The 16,960-nt window shown below is 66.5% G+C and overlaps 7 non-coding genes across 7 annotated transcripts; all 7 read right to left on the reverse strand.

The window, feature by feature from the left end:
* Positions 1-1,349: 1,349 nt before the first annotated feature.
* LOC139703823 (5S ribosomal RNA) lies at positions 1,350-1,468 on the reverse strand. Its single transcript, XR_011705902.1, has one exon. It is a non-coding gene; the product is annotated as a 5S ribosomal RNA (ribosomal RNA).
* A 2,397-nt stretch (positions 1,469-3,865) lies between these two features.
* On the reverse strand, positions 3,866-3,984 carry LOC139703824 (5S ribosomal RNA). The gene has a single exon (XR_011705903.1). It is a non-coding gene; the product is annotated as a 5S ribosomal RNA (ribosomal RNA).
* Positions 3,985-6,385: 2,401 nt separating this feature from the next.
* LOC139703825 (5S ribosomal RNA) lies at positions 6,386-6,504 on the reverse strand. Its single transcript, XR_011705904.1, has one exon. It is a non-coding gene; the product is annotated as a 5S ribosomal RNA (ribosomal RNA).
* Positions 6,505-8,905: 2,401 nt separating this feature from the next.
* LOC139703826 (5S ribosomal RNA) lies at positions 8,906-9,024 on the reverse strand. The gene has a single exon (XR_011705905.1). It is a non-coding gene; the product is annotated as a 5S ribosomal RNA (ribosomal RNA).
* Positions 9,025-11,403: 2,379 nt separating this feature from the next.
* LOC139703827 (5S ribosomal RNA) lies at positions 11,404-11,522 on the reverse strand. The gene has a single exon (XR_011705906.1). It is a non-coding gene; the product is annotated as a 5S ribosomal RNA (ribosomal RNA).
* A 2,393-nt stretch (positions 11,523-13,915) lies between these two features.
* On the reverse strand, positions 13,916-14,034 carry LOC139703867 (5S ribosomal RNA). Its single transcript, XR_011705946.1, has one exon. It is a non-coding gene; the product is annotated as a 5S ribosomal RNA (ribosomal RNA).
* A 2,397-nt stretch (positions 14,035-16,431) lies between these two features.
* On the reverse strand, positions 16,432-16,550 carry LOC139703868 (5S ribosomal RNA). The gene has a single exon (XR_011705947.1). It is a non-coding gene; the product is annotated as a 5S ribosomal RNA (ribosomal RNA).
* Positions 16,551-16,960: the final 410 nt, after the last annotated feature.

A 16,960-nucleotide genomic window follows, 5' to 3' on the forward strand; every position in this document is an offset into this window, starting at 1 on the left:
CTCACCAGACGGAAAGCCCCCTCCCCTGCAAGCATTGCAGGGGGGAGAGGGGGGAGGGAGGGGAGCGGTGGTTGCGTTGCGGGGACACGCGCCCACCGGGTCGTCAGGCCCTGCGTCTTGTCCTGTCCTCTGCAGGTGGACCGGTGACCGCGACCAAGGGGCCTCTGCTTCCCTGTCCCCACCGGCCGGGCTTCAACTCCTCTTGGCACCTGGTCCTCCATGGCAACCCCCTGGCCCCGAACCGCTTGCCTGCTCTGAAGGCTGCTTCCTCCTCTTTCAGGAGCGCCTGCCCTCTTTTGCCATCTGCTCTCTTGCTTGGCTCTCAGCGCAGACTCCTAAGACCCTGTGGCCTCCTCGGCCCTCTCTCAGCCTCTGCTGAGCACACACCCTGAAGTCCTGCGCGCACTTCAAGGGTGATGTGTGAATCCACTCTTACATCCATGGGAAGTTAGATGGGAGATGAGAGAACCTGTGACTGCCCAGTCTCCAGGCTACCATGGACCTGGTGACTTGCAGCCCAGAGTGAGTTGGCTGGGGTTGGGTGGGGGGTAGAGGGGTGAGTGTGTGTCTCTCTCTCTGTGTGTGTGTGTGTGTGTCTGTGAGAGATAGAGAGAGAGAGAGAGAGAGAGAGAGAGAGAGAGAGAGAGGAGAGTCAAGGCCAGAGAGGGATTGAGTGGGAGATGGAGACAGGGATGCCTCCTCACAGGCCAAGAGAGGCACAAGAGAGAAGGAGAGATGGATGAACAGGGACCCACAGAGACATCTGCTGCTCCGATGAGAGTGAAAGGGAGAGACAGGCAGAGAGAGAGATAGACTCAGGGGGACCCTCACGGAGGAAGGCGGTGGGGAAGGAGGTAGAGACACAGGAGGGACCTTGCGGAGGTGGTGCAAAGAGAGAAGGACCCAGGCAGAGACGCTCGATGGACTCTCCCACTCCCAGGATCTGGGTGTCAAGGTTCTGCTTGTGTGGCAGGAACGGGTGAGGGAGCGGGCCCCGCGGGTGGGCCCCGTGTTCTGGGGAAGGCGGGTGTCGCCCCCCCACACACCCCATCCTCCAGGCCGAGGGGTGGGGGGGTCGGTCTGGGTGCACATGGAGGGTCGTGGCCTGGACCTGGCTCGGCTCAGCGGGGTCTCATGGAGTGAGTGTCCTAGCGTCCCTGGGGAGAGCCAGGCCTGTGGGCCTTGTTGCAGGCGCTGGGCGCTGGTCGTCGGGAGGCCAGCCGCAGGCCTGAAGGGACAGCGACCGGCAGCCCAGGGCTGCGCCTGCGCCCTGGCCCGAGGGCCCGGGGGTCACGGCCTGTCTCTCGGGGCCACGCAAGTTAAAAGTGTGTGTGGGAAGGGGGCGCAAAAGCCTACAGCACCCGGTATTCCCAGGCGGTCTCCCATCCAAGTACTAACCAGGCCCGACCCTGCTTAGCTTCCGAGATCAGACGAGATCGGGCGCGTTCAGGGTGGTATGGCCGTAGACGGGGAGGGCCGCCCGGGGGCGCCTCAAGAGCCTGCTCCGGGTTCCACCCTTCAGTCCAGGGGACGGGAGGGGGGTGGAGGGGGGAAATCGGAGGGGGTGGTAGCAGGGGGCCTCCCTCGCCCGCCCCACAACAGCGCAGCCCAACCCAACTCAACTCAAGGCTGGGGGCTCTCACGCTCCGCTCCGACCTGACTCCACCGGGCAGCGGCCCAGGGGTCCTGGGAGACTGGGACTGGCTGAGTCCCGCCTCCAACACCGCCCCTCTCCACCTGGCTCCACCTACCGCGAGCCCCACCAAGCGCCCGCAGGGATCGCCCCGCCCCGCCCCGGCCTGGCGTGGCCTGGCGTGGCCTGGCCTCCTCCGCCGCTCCTCGCCAAGGCCCAGGCCTCCCGCGACCCCAACCCCCCCACGGAGCCCCGGCCCCCCACCGCCACGCCCACCCCGCCTTTCGCCAGGCGGAGAAGCCCAGAAGCCCTGGCCGTTTCAGTGTCCCGCGCGCGCGAACCTAGCCTAGCCTAGCCCGGAGACCAGAGAGCCAGGGGCGGAGAGGCAGGCGGGCACCCCCCTCGGACACCCCAGGGACCCTGACACAGGCCCAGCGCCCCAGGCGGAAATGCAGTCCGACTGGGCAATGGCCAGCCGCCGGCCACACACGTCCCCTGAGCGTGCCTGGCGAGTGGAGCCACGCACAGGGAGGGCAGGAGGGAGGAACACACTCAGGGACTCAGGGAAAACCGGGCAGAGGGTGGCCGGGGGCAGCGGCCCGCTGGCTCCCAGTCAGTCAGTCGCCCGGCCAGGCTCAGAAGTGCGCCGCTGGGGTCGTGCCTCGCCCTGAGTTTCGGGCCCACTCTGCAAAGCCACCGCAGTCACCCCCTTCGGACCCAATGCCAAGGTCGGAGGGCTCTGCGCCTTGTTGGTACCAGTCAACGACCAGCACGTGCACAGCACCGCCCTGAGGAAGGGCATAGACCCCTCTGTCCAGTGTCCAGGAAAGGACCGCCTGTGGAAGAAGCACCCTGATTCAAACCCCTGTGGGAGCTTAGTCGGCGGCCTCACCAGACGGAAAGCCCCCTCCCCTGCAAGCATTGCAGGGGGGAGAGGGGGGAGGGAGGGGAGCGGTGGTTGCGTTGCGGGGACACGCGCCCACCGGGTCGTCAGGCCCTGCGTCTTGTCCTGTCCTCTGCAGGTGGACCGGTGACCGCGACCAAGGGGCCTCTGCTTCCCTGTCCCCACCGGCCGGGCTTCAACTCCTCTTGGCACCTGGTCCTCCATGGCAACCCCCTGGCCCCGAACCGCTTGCCTGCTCTGAAGGCTGCTTCCTCCTCTTTCAGGAGCGCCTGCCCTCTTTTGCCATCTGCTCTCTTGCTTGGCTCTCAGCGCAGACTCCTAAGACCCTGTGGCCTCCTCGGCCCTCTCTCAGCCTCTGCTGAGCACACACCCTGAAGTCCTGCGCGCACTTCAAGGGTGATGTGTGAATCCACTCTTACATCCATGGGAAGTTAGATGGGAGATGAGAGAACCTGTGACTGCCCAGTCTCCAGGCTACCATGGACCTGGTGACTTGCAGCCCAGAGTGAGTTGGCTGGGGTTGGGTGGGGGGTAGAGGGGTGAGTGTGTGTCTCTCTCTCTGTGTGTGTGTGTGTGTGTCTGTGTGAGAGAGAGAGAGAGAGAGAGAGAGAGAGAGAGAGAGAGAGGAGAGTCAAGGCCAGAGAGGGATTGAGTGGGAGATGGAGACAGGGATGCCTCCTCACAGGCCAAGAGAGGCACAAGAGAGAAGGAGAGATGGATGAACAGGGACCCACAGAGACATCTGCTGCTCCGATGAGAGTGAAAGGGAGAGACAGGCAGAGAGAGAGATAGACTCAGGGGGACCCTCACGGAGGAAGGCGGTGGGGAAGGAGGTAGAGACACAGGAGGGACCTTGCGGAGGTGGTGCAAAGAGAGAAGGACCCAGGCAGAGACGCTCGATGGACTCTCCCACTCCCAGGATCTGGGTGTCAAGGTTCTGCTTGTGTGGCAGGAACGGGTGAGGGAGCGGGCCCCGCGGGTGGGCCCCGTGTTCTGGGGAAGGCGGGTGTCGCCCCCCCACACACCCCATCCTCCAGGCCGAGGGGTGGGGGGGTCGGTCTGGGTGCACATGGAGGGTCGTGGCCTGGACCTGGCTCGGCTCAGCGGGGTCTCATGGAGTGAGTGTCCTAGCGTCCCTGGGGAGAGCCAGGCCTGTGGGCCTTGTTGCAGGCGCTGGGCGCTGGTCGTCGGGAGGCCAGCCGCAGGCCTGAAGGGACAGCGACCGGCAGCCCAGGGCTGCGCCTGCGCCCTGGCCCGAGGGCCCGGGGGTCACGGCCTGTCTCTCGGGGCCACGCAAGTTAAAAGTGTGTGTGGGAAGGGGGCGCAAAAGCCTACAGCACCCGGTATTCCCAGGCGGTCTCCCATCCAAGTACTAACCAGGCCCGACCCTGCTTAGCTTCCGAGATCAGACGAGATCGGGCGCGTTCAGGGTGGTATGGCCGTAGACGGGGAGGGCCGCCCGGGGGCGCCTCAAGAGCCTGCTCCGGGTTCCACCCTTCAGTCCAGGGGACGGGAGGGGGGTGGAGGGGGGAAATCGGAGGGGGTGGTAGCAGGGGGCCTCCCTCGCCCGCCCCACAACAGCGCAGCCCAACCCAACTCAACTCAAGGCTGGGGGCTCTCACGCTCCGCTCCGACCTGACTCCACCGGGCAGCGGCCCAGGGGTCCTGGGAGACTGGGACTGGCTGAGTCCCGCCTCCAACACCGCCCCTCTCCACCTGGCTCCACCTACCGCGAGCCCCACCAAGCGCCCGCAGGGATCGCCCCGCCCCGCCCCGGCCTGGCGTGGCCTGGCGTGGCCTGGCCTCCTCCGCCGCTCCTCGCCAAGGCCCAGGCCTCCCGCGACCCCAACCCCCCCACGGAGCCCCGGCCCCCCACCGCCACGCCCACCCCGCCTTTCGCCAGGCGGAGAAGCCCAGAAGCCCTGGCCGTTTCAGTGTCCCGCGCGCGCGAACCTAGCCTAGCCTAGCCCGGAGACCAGAGAGCCAGGGGCGGAGAGGCAGGCGGGCACCCCCCTCGGACACCCCAGGGACCCTGACACAGGCCCAGCGCCCCAGGCGGAAATGCAGTCCGACTGGGCAATGGCCAGCCGCCGGCCACACACGTCCCCTGAGCGTGCCTGGCGAGTGGAGCCACGCACAGGGAGGGCAGGAGGGAGGAACACACTCAGGGACTCAGGGAAAACCGGGCAGAGGGTGGCCGGGGGCAGCGGCCCGCTGGCTCCCAGTCAGTCAGTCGCCCGGCCAGGCTCAGAAGTGCGCCGCTGGGGTCGTGCCTCGCCCTGAGTTTCGGGCCCACTCTGCAAAGCCACCGCAGTCACCCCCTTCGGACCCAATGCCAAGGTCGGAGGGCTCTGCGCCTTGTTGGTACCAGTCAACGACCAGCACGTGCACAGCACCGCCCTGAGGAAGGGCATAGACCCCTCTGTCCAGTGTCCAGGAAAGGACCGCCTGTGGAAGAAGCACCCTGATTCAAACCCCTGTGGGAGCTTAGTCGGCGGCCTCACCAGACGGAAAGCCCCCTCCCCTGCAAGCATTGCAGGGGGGAGAGGGGGGAGGGAGGGGAGCGGTGGTTGCGTTGCGGGGACACGCGCCCACCGGGTCGTCAGGCCCTGCGTCTTGTCCTGTCCTCTGCAGGTGGACCGGTGACCGCGACCAAGGGGCCTCTGCTTCCCTGTCCCCACCGGCCGGGCTTCAACTCCTCTTGGCACCTGGTCCTCCATGGCAACCCCCTGGCCCCGAACCGCTTGCCTGCTCTGAAGGCTGCTTCCTCCTCTTTCAGGAGCGCCTGCCCTCTTTTGCCATCTGCTCTCTTGCTTGGCTCTCAGCGCAGACTCCTAAGACCCTGTGGCCTCCTCGGCCCTCTCTCAGCCTCTGCTGAGCACACACCCTGAAGTCCTGCGCGCACTTCAAGGGTGATGTGTGAATCCACTCTTACATCCATGGGAAGTTAGATGGGAGATGAGAGAACCTGTGACTGCCCAGTCTCCAGGCTACCATGGACCTGGTGACTTGCAGCCCAGAGTGAGTTGGCTGGGGTTGGGTGGGGGGTAGAGGGGTGAGTGTGTGTCTCTCTCTCTGTGTGTGTGTGTGTGTGTCTGTGTGAGAGAGAGAGAGAGAGAGAGAGAGAGAGAGAGAGAGAGAGAGAGGAGAGTCAAGGCCAGAGAGGGATTGAGTGGGAGATGGAGACAGGGATGCCTCCTCACAGGCCAAGAGAGGCACAAGAGAGAAGGAGAGATGGATGAACAGGGACCCACAGAGACATCTGCTGCTCCGATGAGAGTGAAAGGGAGAGACAGGCAGAGAGAGAGATAGACTCAGGGGGACCCTCACGGAGGAAGGCGGTGGGGAAGGAGGTAGAGACACAGGAGGGACCTTGCGGAGGTGGTGCAAAGAGAGAAGGACCCAGGCAGAGACGCTCGATGGACTCTCCCACTCCCAGGATCTGGGTGTCAAGGTTCTGCTTGTGTGGCAGGAACGGGTGAGGGAGCGGGCCCCGCGGGTGGGCCCCGTGTTCTGGGGAAGGCGGGTGTCGCCCCCCCACACACCCCATCCTCCAGGCCGAGGGGTGGGGGGGTCGGTCTGGGTGCACATGGAGGGTCGTGGCCTGGACCTGGCTCGGCTCAGCGGGGTCTCATGGAGTGAGTGTCCTAGCGTCCCTGGGGAGAGCCAGGCCTGTGGGCCTTGTTGCAGGCGCTGGGCGCTGGTCGTCGGGAGGCCAGCCGCAGGCCTGAAGGGACAGCGACCGGCAGCCCAGGGCTGCGCCTGCGCCCTGGCCCGAGGGCCCGGGGGTCACGGCCTGTCTCTCGGGGCCACGCAAGTTAAAAGTGTGTGTGGGAAGGGGGCGCAAAAGCCTACAGCACCCGGTATTCCCAGGCGGTCTCCCATCCAAGTACTAACCAGGCCCGACCCTGCTTAGCTTCCGAGATCAGACGAGATCGGGCGCGTTCAGGGTGGTATGGCCGTAGACGGGGAGGGCCGCCCGGGGGCGCCTCAAGAGCCTGCTCCGGGTTCCACCCTTCAGTCCAGGGGACGGGAGGGGGGTGGAGGGGGGAAATCGGAGGGGGTGGTAGCAGGGGGCCTCCCTCGCCCGCCCCACAACAGCGCAGCCCAACCCAACTCAACTCAAGGCTGGGGGCTCTCACGCTCCGCTCCGACCTGACTCCACCGGGCAGCGGCCCAGGGGTCCTGGGAGACTGGGACTGGCTGAGTCCCGCCTCCAACACCGCCCCTCTCCACCTGGCTCCACCTACCGCGAGCCCCACCAAGCGCCCGCAGGGATCGCCCCGCCCCGCCCCGGCCTGGCGTGGCCTGGCGTGGCCTGGCCTCCTCCGCCGCTCCTCGCCAAGGCCCAGGCCTCCCGCGACCCCAACCCCCCCACGGAGCCCCGGCCCCCCACCGCCACGCCCACCCCGCCTTTCGCCAGGCGGAGAAGCCCAGAAGCCCTGGCCGTTTCAGTGTCCCGCGCGCGCGAACCTAGCCTAGCCTAGCCCGGAGACCAGAGAGCCAGGGGCGGAGAGGCAGGCGGGCACCCCCCTCGGACACCCCAGGGACCCTGACACAGGCCCAGCGCCCCAGGCGGAAATGCAGTCCGACTGGGCAATGGCCAGCCGCCGGCCACACACGTCCCCTGAGCGTGCCTGGCGAGTGGAGCCACGCACAGGGAGGGCAGGAGGGAGGAACACACTCAGGGACTCAGGGAAAACCGGGCAGAGGGTGGCCGGGGGCAGCGGCCCGCTGGCTCCCAGTCAGTCAGTCGCCCGGCCAGGCTCAGAAGTGCGCCGCTGGGGTCGTGCCTCGCCCTGAGTTTCGGGCCCACTCTGCAAAGCCACCGCAGTCACCCCCTTCGGACCCAATGCCAAGGTCGGAGGGCTCTGCGCCTTGTTGGTACCAGTCAACGACCAGCACGTGCACAGCACCGCCCTGAGGAAGGGCATAGACCCCTCTGTCCAGTGTCCAGGAAAGGACCGCCTGTGGAAGAAGCACCCTGATTCAAACCCCTGTGGGAGCTTAGTCGGCGGCCTCACCAGACGGAAAGCCCCCTCCCCTGCAAGCATTGCAGGGGGGAGAGGGGGGAGGGAGGGGAGCGGTGGTTGCGTTGCGGGGACACGCGCCCACCGGGTCGTCAGGCCCTGCGTCTTGTCCTGTCCTCTGCAGGTGGACCGGTGACCGCGACCAAGGGGCCTCTGCTTCCCTGTCCCCACCGGCCGGGCTTCAACTCCTCTTGGCACCTGGTCCTCCATGGCAACCCCCTGGCCCCGAACCGCTTGCCTGCTCTGAAGGCTGCTTCCTCCTCTTTCAGGAGCGCCTGCCCTCTTTTGCCATCTGCTCTCTTGCTTGGCTCTCAGCGCAGACTCCTAAGACCCTGTGGCCTCCTCGGCCCTCTCTCAGCCTCTGCTGAGCACACACCCTGAAGTCCTGCGCGCACTTCAAGGGTGATGTGTGAATCCACTCTTACATCCATGGGAAGTTAGATGGGAGATGAGAGAACCTGTGACTGCCCAGTCTCCAGGCTACCATGGACCTGGTGACTTGCAGCCCAGAGTGAGTTGGCTGGGGTTGGGTGGGGGGTAGAGGGGTGAGTGTGTGTCTCTCTCTCTGTGTGTGTGTGTGTGTGTCTGTGAGAGATAGAGAGAGAGAGAGAGAGAGAGAGAGAGAGAGAGAGAGAGGAGAGTCAAGGCCAGAGAGGGATTGAGTGGGAGATGGAGACAGGGATGCCTCCTCACAGGCCAAGAGAGGCACAAGAGAGAAGGAGAGATGGATGAACAGGGACCCACAGAGACATCTGCTGCTCCGATGAGAGTGAAAGGGAGAGACAGGCAGAGAGAGAGATAGACTCAGGGGGACCCTCACGGAGGAAGGCGGTGGGGAAGGAGGTAGAGACACAGGAGGGACCTTGCGGAGGTGGTGCAAAGAGAGAAGGACCCAGGCAGAGACGCTCGATGGACTCTCCCACTCCCAGGATCTGGGTGTCAAGGTTCTGCTTGTGTGGCAGGAACGGGTGAGGGAGCGGGCCCCGCGGGTGGGCCCCGTGTTCTGGGGAAGGCGGGTGTCGCCCCCCCACACACCCCATCCTCCAGGCCGAGGGGTGGGGGGGTCGGTCTGGGTGCACATGGAGGGTCGTGGCCTGGACCTGGCTCGGCTCAGCGGGGTCTCATGGAGTGAGTGTCCTAGCGTCCCTGGGGAGAGCCAGGCCTGTGGGCCTTGTTGCAGGCGCTGGGCGCTGGTCGTCGGGAGGCCAGCCGCAGGCCTGAAGGGACAGCGACCGGCAGCCCAGGGCTGCGCCTGCGCCCTGGCCCGAGGGCCCGGGGGTCACGGCCTGTCTCTCGGGGCCACGCAAGTTAAAAGTGTGTGTGGGAAGGGGGCGCAAAAGCCTACAGCACCCGGTATTCCCAGGCGGTCTCCCATCCAAGTACTAACCAGGCCCGACCCTGCTTAGCTTCCGAGATCAGACGAGATCGGGCGCGTTCAGGGTGGTATGGCCGTAGACGGGGAGGGCCGCCCGGGGGCGCCTCAAGAGCCTGCTCCGGGTTCCACCCTTCAGTCCAGGGGACGGGAGGGGGGTGGAGGGGGGAAATCGGAGGGGGTGGTAGCAGGGGGCCTCCCTCGCCCGCCCCACAACAGCGCAGCCCAACCCAACTCAACTCAAGGCTGGGGGCTCTCACGCTCCGCTCCGACCTGACTCCACCGGGCAGCGGCCCAGGGGTCCTGGGAGACTGGGACTGGCTGAGTCCCGCCTCCAACACCGCCCCTCTCCACCTGGCTCCACCTACCGCGAGCCCCACCAAGCGCCCGCAGGGATCGCCCCGCCCCGCCCCGGCCTGGCGTGGCCTGGCGTGGCCTGGCCTCCTCCGCCGCTCCTCGCCAAGGCCCAGGCCTCCCGCGACCCCAACCCCCCCACGGAGCCCCGGCCCCCCACCGCCACGCCCACCCCGCCTTTCGCCAGGCGGAGAAGCCCAGAAGCCCTGGCCGTTTCAGTGTCCCGCGCGCGCGAACCTAGCCTAGCCTAGCCCGGAGCCCAGAGAGCCAGGGGCGGAGAGGCAGGCGGGCACCCCCCTCGGACACCCCAGGGACCCTGACACAGGCCCAGCGCCCCAGGCGGAAATGCAGTCCGACTGGGCAATGGCCAGCCGCCGGCCACACACGTCCCCTGAGCGTGCCTGGCGAGTGGAGCCACGCACAGGGAGGGCAGGAGGGAGGAACACACTCAGGGACTCAGGGAAAACCGGGCAGAGGGTGGCCGGGGGCAGCGGCCCGCTGGCTCCCAGTCAGTCAGTCGCCCGGCCAGGCTCAGAAGTGCGCCGCTGGGGTCGTGCCTCGCCCTGAGTTTCGGGCCCACTCTGCAAAGCCACCGCAGTCACCCCCTTCGGACCCAATGCCAAGGTCGGAGGGCTCTGCGCCTTGTTGGTACCAGTCAACGACCAGCACGTGCACAGCACCGCCCTGAGGAAGGGCATAGACCCCTCTGTCCAGTGTCCAGGAAAGGACCGCCTGTGGAAGAAGCACCCTGATTCAAACCCCTGTGGGAGCTTAGTCGGCGGCCTCACCAGACGGAAAGCCCCCTCCCCTGCAAGCATTGCAGGGGGGAGAGGGGGGAGGGAGGGGAGCGGTGGTTGCGTTGCGGGGACACGCGCCCACCGGGTCGTCAGGCCCTGCGTCTTGTCCTGTCCTCTGCAGGTGGACCGGTGACCGCGACCAAGGGGCCTCTGCTTCCCTGTCCCCACCGGCCGGGCTTCAACTCCTCTTGGCACCTGGTCCTCCATGGCAACCCCCTGGCCCCGAACCGCTTGCCTGCTCTGAAGGCTGCTTCCTCCTCTTTCAGGAGCGCCTGCCCTCTTTTGCCATCTGCTCTCTTGCTTGGCTCTCAGCGCAGACTCCTAAGACCCTGTGGCCTCCTCGGCCCTCTCTCAGCCTCTGCTGAGCACACACCCTGAAGTCCTGCGCGCACTTCAAGGGTGATGTGTGAATCCACTCTTACATCCATGGGAAGTTAGATGGGAGATGAGAGAACCTGTGACTGCCCAGTCTCCAGGCTACCATGGACCTGGTGACTTGCAGCCCAGAGTGAGTTGGCTGGGGTTGGGTGGGGGGTAGAGGGGTGAGTGTGTGTCTCTCTCTGTGTGTGTGTGTGTGTGTGTGTGTGTGTGAGAGAGAGAGAGAGAGAGAGGAGAGTCAAGGACAGAGAGGGATTGAGTGGGAGATGGAGACAGGGATGCCTCCTCACAGGCCAAGAGAGGCACAAGAGAGAAGGAGAGATGGATGAACAGGGACCCACAGAGACATCTGCTGCTCCGATGAGAGTGAAAGGGAGAGACAGGCAGAGAGAGAGATAGACTCAGGGGGACCCTCACGGAGGAAGGCGGTGGGGAAGGAGGTAGAGACACAGGAGGGACCTTGCGGAGGTGGTGCAAAGAGAGAAGGACCCAGGCAGAGACGCTCGATGGACTCTCCCACTCCCAGGATGTGGGTGTCAAGTTTCTGCTTGTGGGGCAGGAACGGGTGAGGGAGCGGGCCCCGCGGGTGGGCCCCGTGTTCTGGGGAAGGCGGGTGTCGCCCCCCCACACACCCCATCCTCCAGGCCGAGGGGTGGGGGGGTCGGTCTGGGTGCACATGGAGGGTCGTGGCCTGGACCTGGCTCGGCTCAGCGGGGTCTCATGGAGTGAGTGTCCTAGCGTCCCTGGGGAGAGCCAGGCCTGTGGGCCTTGTTGCAGGCGCTGGGCGCTGGTCGTCGGGAGGCCAGCCGCAGGCCTGAAGGGACAGCGACCGGCAGCCCAGGGCTGCGCCTGCGCCCTGGCCCGAGGGCCCGGGGGTCACGGCCTGTCTCTCGGGGCCACGCAAGTTAAAAGTGTGTGTGGGAAGGGGGCGCAAAAGCCTACAGCACCCGGTATTCCCAGGCGGTCTCCCATCCAAGTACTAACCAGGCCCGACCCTGCTTAGCTTCCGAGATCAGACGAGATCGGGCGCGTTCAGGGTGGTATGGCCGTAGACGGGGAGGGCCGCCCGGGGGCGCCTCAAGAGCCTGCTCCGGGTTCCACCCTTCAGTCCAGGGGACGGGAGGGGGGTGGAGGGGGGAAATCGGAGGGGGTGGTCGCAGGGGGCCTCCCTCGCCCGCCCCACAACAGCGCAGCCCAACCCAACTCAACTCAAGGCTGGGGGCTCTCACGCTCCGCTCCGACCTGACTCCACCAGGCAGCGGCCCAGGGGTCCTGGGAGACTGGGACTGGCTGAATCCCGCCTCCAACACCGCCCCTCTCCACCTGGCTCCACCTACCGCGAGCCCCACCAAGCGCCCGCAGGGATCGCCCCGCCCCGCCCCGGCCTGGCGTGGCCTGGCGTGGCCTGGCCTCCTCCGCCGCTCCTCGCCAAGGCCCAGGCCTCCCGCGACCCCAACCCCCCCACGGACCCCCGGCCCCCCACCGCCACGCCCACCCCGCCTTTCGCCAGGCGGAGAAGCCCAGAAGCCCTGGCCGTTTCAGTGTCCCGCGCGCGCGAACCTAGCCTAGCCTAGCCCGGAGCCCAGAGAGCCAGGGGCGGAGAGGCAGGCGGGCACCCCCCTCGGACACCCCAGGGACCCTGACACAGGCCCAGCGCCCCAGGCGGAAATGCAGTCCGACTGGGCAATGGCCAGCCGCCGGCCACACACGTCCCCTGAGCGTGCCTGGCGAGTGGAGCCACGCACAGGGAGGGCAGGAGGGAGGAACACACTCAGGGACTCAGGGAAAACCGGGCAGAGGGTGGCCGGGGGCAGCGGCCCGCTGGCTCCCAGTCAGTCAGTCGCCCGGCCAGGCTCAGAAGTGCGCCGCTGGGGTCGTGCCTCGCCCTGAGTTTCGGGCCCACTCTGCAAAGCCACCGCAGTCACCCCCTTCGGACCCAATGCCAAGGTCGGAGGGCTCTGCGCCTTGTTGGTACCAGTCATCGACCAGCACGTGCACAGCACCGCCCTGAGGAAGGGCATAGACCCCTCTGTCCAGTGTCCAGGAAAGGACCGCCTGTGGAAGAAGCAACCTGATTCAAACCCCTGTGGGAGCTTAGTAGGCGGCCTCACCAGACGGAAAGCCCCCTCCCCTGCAAGCATTGCAGGGGGGAGAGAGGGGAGGGAGGGGAGCGGTGGTTGCGTTGCGGGGACACGCGCCCACCGGGTCGTCAGGCCCTGCGTCTTGTCCTGTCCTCTGCAGGTGGACCGGTGACCGCGACCAAGGGGCCTCTGCTTCCCTGTCCCCACCGGCCGGGCTTCAACTCCTCTTGGCACCTGGTCCTCCATGGCAACCCCCTGGCCCCGAACCGCTTGCCTGCTCTGAAGGCTGCTTCCTCCTCTTTCAGGAGCGCCTGCCCTCTTTTGCCATCTGCTCTCTTGCTTGGCTCTCAGCGCAGACTCCTAAGACCCTGTGGCCTCCTCGGCCCTCTCTCAGCCTCTGCTGAGCACACACCCTGAAGTCCTGCGCGCACTTCAAGGGTGATGTGTGAATCCACTCTTACATCCATGGGAAGTTAGATGGGAGATGAGAGAACCTGTGACTGCCCAGTCTCCAGGCTACCATGGACCTGGTGACTTGCAGCCCAGAGTGAGTTGGCTGGGGTTGGGTGGGGGGTAGAGGGGTGAGTGTGTGTCTCTGTGTGTGTGTGTGTGTGTGTGTGTGTGAGAGAGAGAGAGAGAGAGAGAGAGAGAGAGAGAGAGAGAGGAGAGTCAAGGCCAGAGAGGGATTGAGTGGGAGATGGAGACAGGGATGCCTCCTCACAGGCCAAGAGAGGCACAAGAGAGAAGGAGAGATGGATGAACAGGGACCCACAGAGACATCTGCTGCTCCGATGAGAGTGAAAAGGAGAGACAGGCAGAGAGAGAGATAGACTCAGGGGGACCCTCACGGAGGAAGGCGGTGGGGAAGGAGGTAGAGACACAGGAGGGACCTTGCGGAGGTGGTGCAAAGAGAGAAGGACCCAGGCAGAGACGCTCGATGGACTCTCCCACTCCCAGGATCTGGGTGTCAAGGTTCTGCTTGTGTGGCAGGAACGGGTGAGGGAGCGGGCCCCGCGGGTGGGCCCCGTGTTCTGGGGAAGGCGGGTGTCGCCCCCCCACACACCCCATCCTCCAGGCCGAGGGGTGGGGGGGTCGGTCTGGGTGCACATGGAGGGTCGTGGCCTGGACCTGGCTCGGCTCAGCGGGGTCTCATGGAGTGAGTGTCCTAGCGTCCCTGGGGAGAGCCAGGCCTGTGGGCCTTGTTGCAGGCGCTGGGCGCTGGTCGTCGGGAGGCCAGCCGCAGGCCTGAAGGGACAGCGACCGGCAGCCCAGGGCTGCGCCTGCGCCCTGGCCCGAGGGCCCGGGGGTCACGGCCTGTCTCTCGGGGCCACGCAAGTTAAAAGTGTGTGTGGGAAGGGGGCGCAAAAGCCTACAGCACCCGGTATTCCCAGGCGGTCTCCCATCCAAGTACTAACCAGGCCCGACCCTGCTTAGCTTCCGAGATCAGACGAGATCGGGCGCGTTCAGGGTGGTATGGCCTTAGACGGAGAGGCCGCCCGGGGGCGCCTCAAGAGCCTGCTCCGGGTTCCACCCTTCAGTCCAGGGGACGGGAGGGGGGTGGAGGGGGGAAATCGGAGGGGGTGGTCGCAGGGGGCCTCCCTCGCCCGCCCCACAACAGCGCAGCCCAACCCAACTCAACTCAAGGCTGGGGGCTCTCACGCTCCGCTCCGACCTGACTCCACCGGGCAGCGGCCCAGGGGTCCTGGGAGACTGGGACTGGCTGAGTCCCGCCTCCAACACCGCCCCTCTCCACCTGGCTCCACCTACCGCGAGCCCCACCAAGCGCCCGCAGGGATCGCCCCGCCCCGCCCCGCCCCGGCCTGGTGTGGCCTGGCGTGGCCTGGCCTCCTCCGCCGCTCCTCGCCAAGGCCCAGGCCTCCCGCGACCCCAACCCCCCCACGGACCCCCGGCCCCCCACCGCCACGCCCACCCCGCCTTTCGCCAGGCGGAGAAGCCCAGAAGCCCTGGCCGTTTCAGTGTCCCGCGCGCGCGAACCTAGCCTAGCCTAGCCCGGAGCCCAGAGAGCCAGGGGCGGAGAGGCAGGCGGGCACCCCCCTCGGACACCCCAGGGACCCTGACACAGGCCCAGCGCCCCAGGCGGAAATGCAGTCCGACTGGGCAATGGCCAGCCGCCGGCCACACACGTCCCCTGAGCGTGCCTGGCGAGTGGAGCCACGCACAGGGAGGGCAGGAGGGAGGAACACACTCAGGGACTCAGGGAAAACCGGGCAGAGGGTGGCCGGGGGCAGCGGCCCGCTGGCTCCCAGTCAGTCAGTCGCCCGGCCAGGCTCAGAAGTGCGCCGCTGGGGTCGTGCCTCGCCCTGAGTTTCGGGCCCACTCTGCAAAGCCACCGCAGTCACCCCCTTCGGACCCAATGCCAAGGTCGGAGGGCTCTGCGCCTTGTTGGTACCAGTCATCGACCAGCACGTGCACAGCACCGCCCTGAGGAAGGGCATAGACCCCTCTGTCCAGTGTCCAGGAAAGGACCGCCTGTGGAAGAAGCACCCTGATTCAAACCCCTGTGGGAGCTTAGTAGGCGGCCTCACCAGACGGAAAGCCCCCTCCCCTGCAAGCATTGCAGGGGGGAGAGAGGGGAGGGAGGGGAGCAGTGGTTGCGTTGCGGGGACACGCGCCCACCGGGTCGTCAGGCCCTGCGTCTTGTCCTGTCCTCTGCAGGTGGACCGGTGACCGCGACCAAGGGGCCTCTGCTTCCCTGTCCCCACCGGCCGGGCTTCAACTCCTCTTGGCACCTGGTCCTCCATGGCAACCCCCTGGCCCCGAACCGCTTGCCTGCTCTGAAGGCTGCTTCCTCCTCTTTCAGGAGCGCCTGCCCTCTTTTGCCATCTGCTCTCTTGCTTGGCTCTCAGCGCAGACTCCTAAGACCCTGTGGCCTCCTCGGCCCTCTCTCAGCCTCTGCTGAGCACACACCCTGAAGTCCTGCGCGCACTTCAAGGGTGATGTGTGAATCCACTCTTACATCCATGGGAAGTTAGATGGGAGATGAGAGAACCTGTGACTGCCCAGTCTCCAGGCTACCATGGACCTGGTGACTTGCAGCCCAGAGTGAGTTGGCTGGGGTTGGGTGGGGGGTAGAGGGGTGAGTGTGTGTCTCTGTGTGTGTGTGTGTGTGTGTGTGTGAGAGAGAGAGAGAGAGAGAGAGAGAGAGAGAGAGAGAGAGAGGAGAGTCAAGGCCAGAGAGGGATTGAGTGGGAGATGGAGACAGGGATGCCTCCTCACAGGCCAAGAGAGGCACAAGAGAGAAGGAGAGATGGATGAACAGGGACCCACAGAGACATCTGCTGCTCCGATGAGAGTGAAAAGGAGAGACAGGCAGAGAGAGAGATAGACTCAGGGGGACCCTCACGGAGGAAGGCGGTGGGGAAGGAGGTAGAGACACAGGAGGGACCTTGCGGAGGTGGTGCAAAGAGAGAAGGACCCAGGCAGAGACGCTCGATGGACTCTCCCACTCCCAGGATCTGGGTGTCAAGGTTCTGCTTGTGTGGCAGGAACGGGTGAGGGAGCGGGCCCCGCGGGTGGGCCCCGTGTTCTGGGGAAGGCGGGTGTCGCCCCCCCACACACCCCATCCTCCAGGCCGAGGGGTGGGGGGGTCGGTCTGGGTGCACATGGAGGGTCGTGGCCTGGACCTGGCTCGGCTCAGCGGGGTCTCATGGAGTGAGTGTCCTAGCGTCCCTGGGGAGAGCCAGGCCTGTGGGCCTTGTTGCAGGCGCTGGGCGCTGGTCGTCGGGAGGCCAGCCGCAGGCCTGAAGGGACAGCGACCGGCAGCCCAGGGCTGCGCCTGCGCCCTGGCCCGAGGGCCCGGGGGTCACGGCCTGTCTCTCGGGGCCACGCAAGTTAAAAGTGTGTGTGGGAAGGGGGCGCAAAAGCCTACAGCACCCGGTATTCCCAGGCGGTCTCCCATCCAAGTACTAACCAGGCCCGACCCTGCTTAGCTTCCGAGATCAGACGAGATCGGGCGCGTTCAGGGTGGTATGGCCTTAGACGGAGAGGCCGCCCGGGGGCGCCTCAAGAGCCTGCTCCGGGTTCCACCCTTCAGTCCAGGGGACGGGAGGGGGGTGGAGGGGGGAAATCGGAGGGGGTGGTCGCAGGGGGCCTCCCTCGCCCGCCCCACAACAGCGCAGCCCAACCCAACTCAACTCAAGGCTGGGGGCTCTCACGCTCCGCTCCGACCTGACTCCACCGGGCAGCGGCCCAGGGGTCCTGGGAGACTGGGACTGGCTGAGTCCCGCCTCCAACACCGCCCCTCTCCACCTGGCTCCACCTACCGCGAGCCCCACCAAGCGCCCGCAGGGATCGCCCCGCCCCGCCCCGCCCCGGCCTGGTGTGGCCTGGTGTGGCCTGGCGTGGCCTGGCCTCCTCCGCCGCTCCTCGCCAAGGCCCAGGCCTCCCGCGA

This window comes from Marmota flaviventris, unplaced genomic scaffold (assembly GCF_047511675.1).
Source record: "Marmota flaviventris isolate mMarFla1 unplaced genomic scaffold, mMarFla1.hap1 Scaffold_132, whole genome shotgun sequence".
In the NCBI taxonomy this organism is placed as follows: Eukaryota; Metazoa; Chordata; class Mammalia; order Rodentia; family Sciuridae; genus Marmota; species Marmota flaviventris.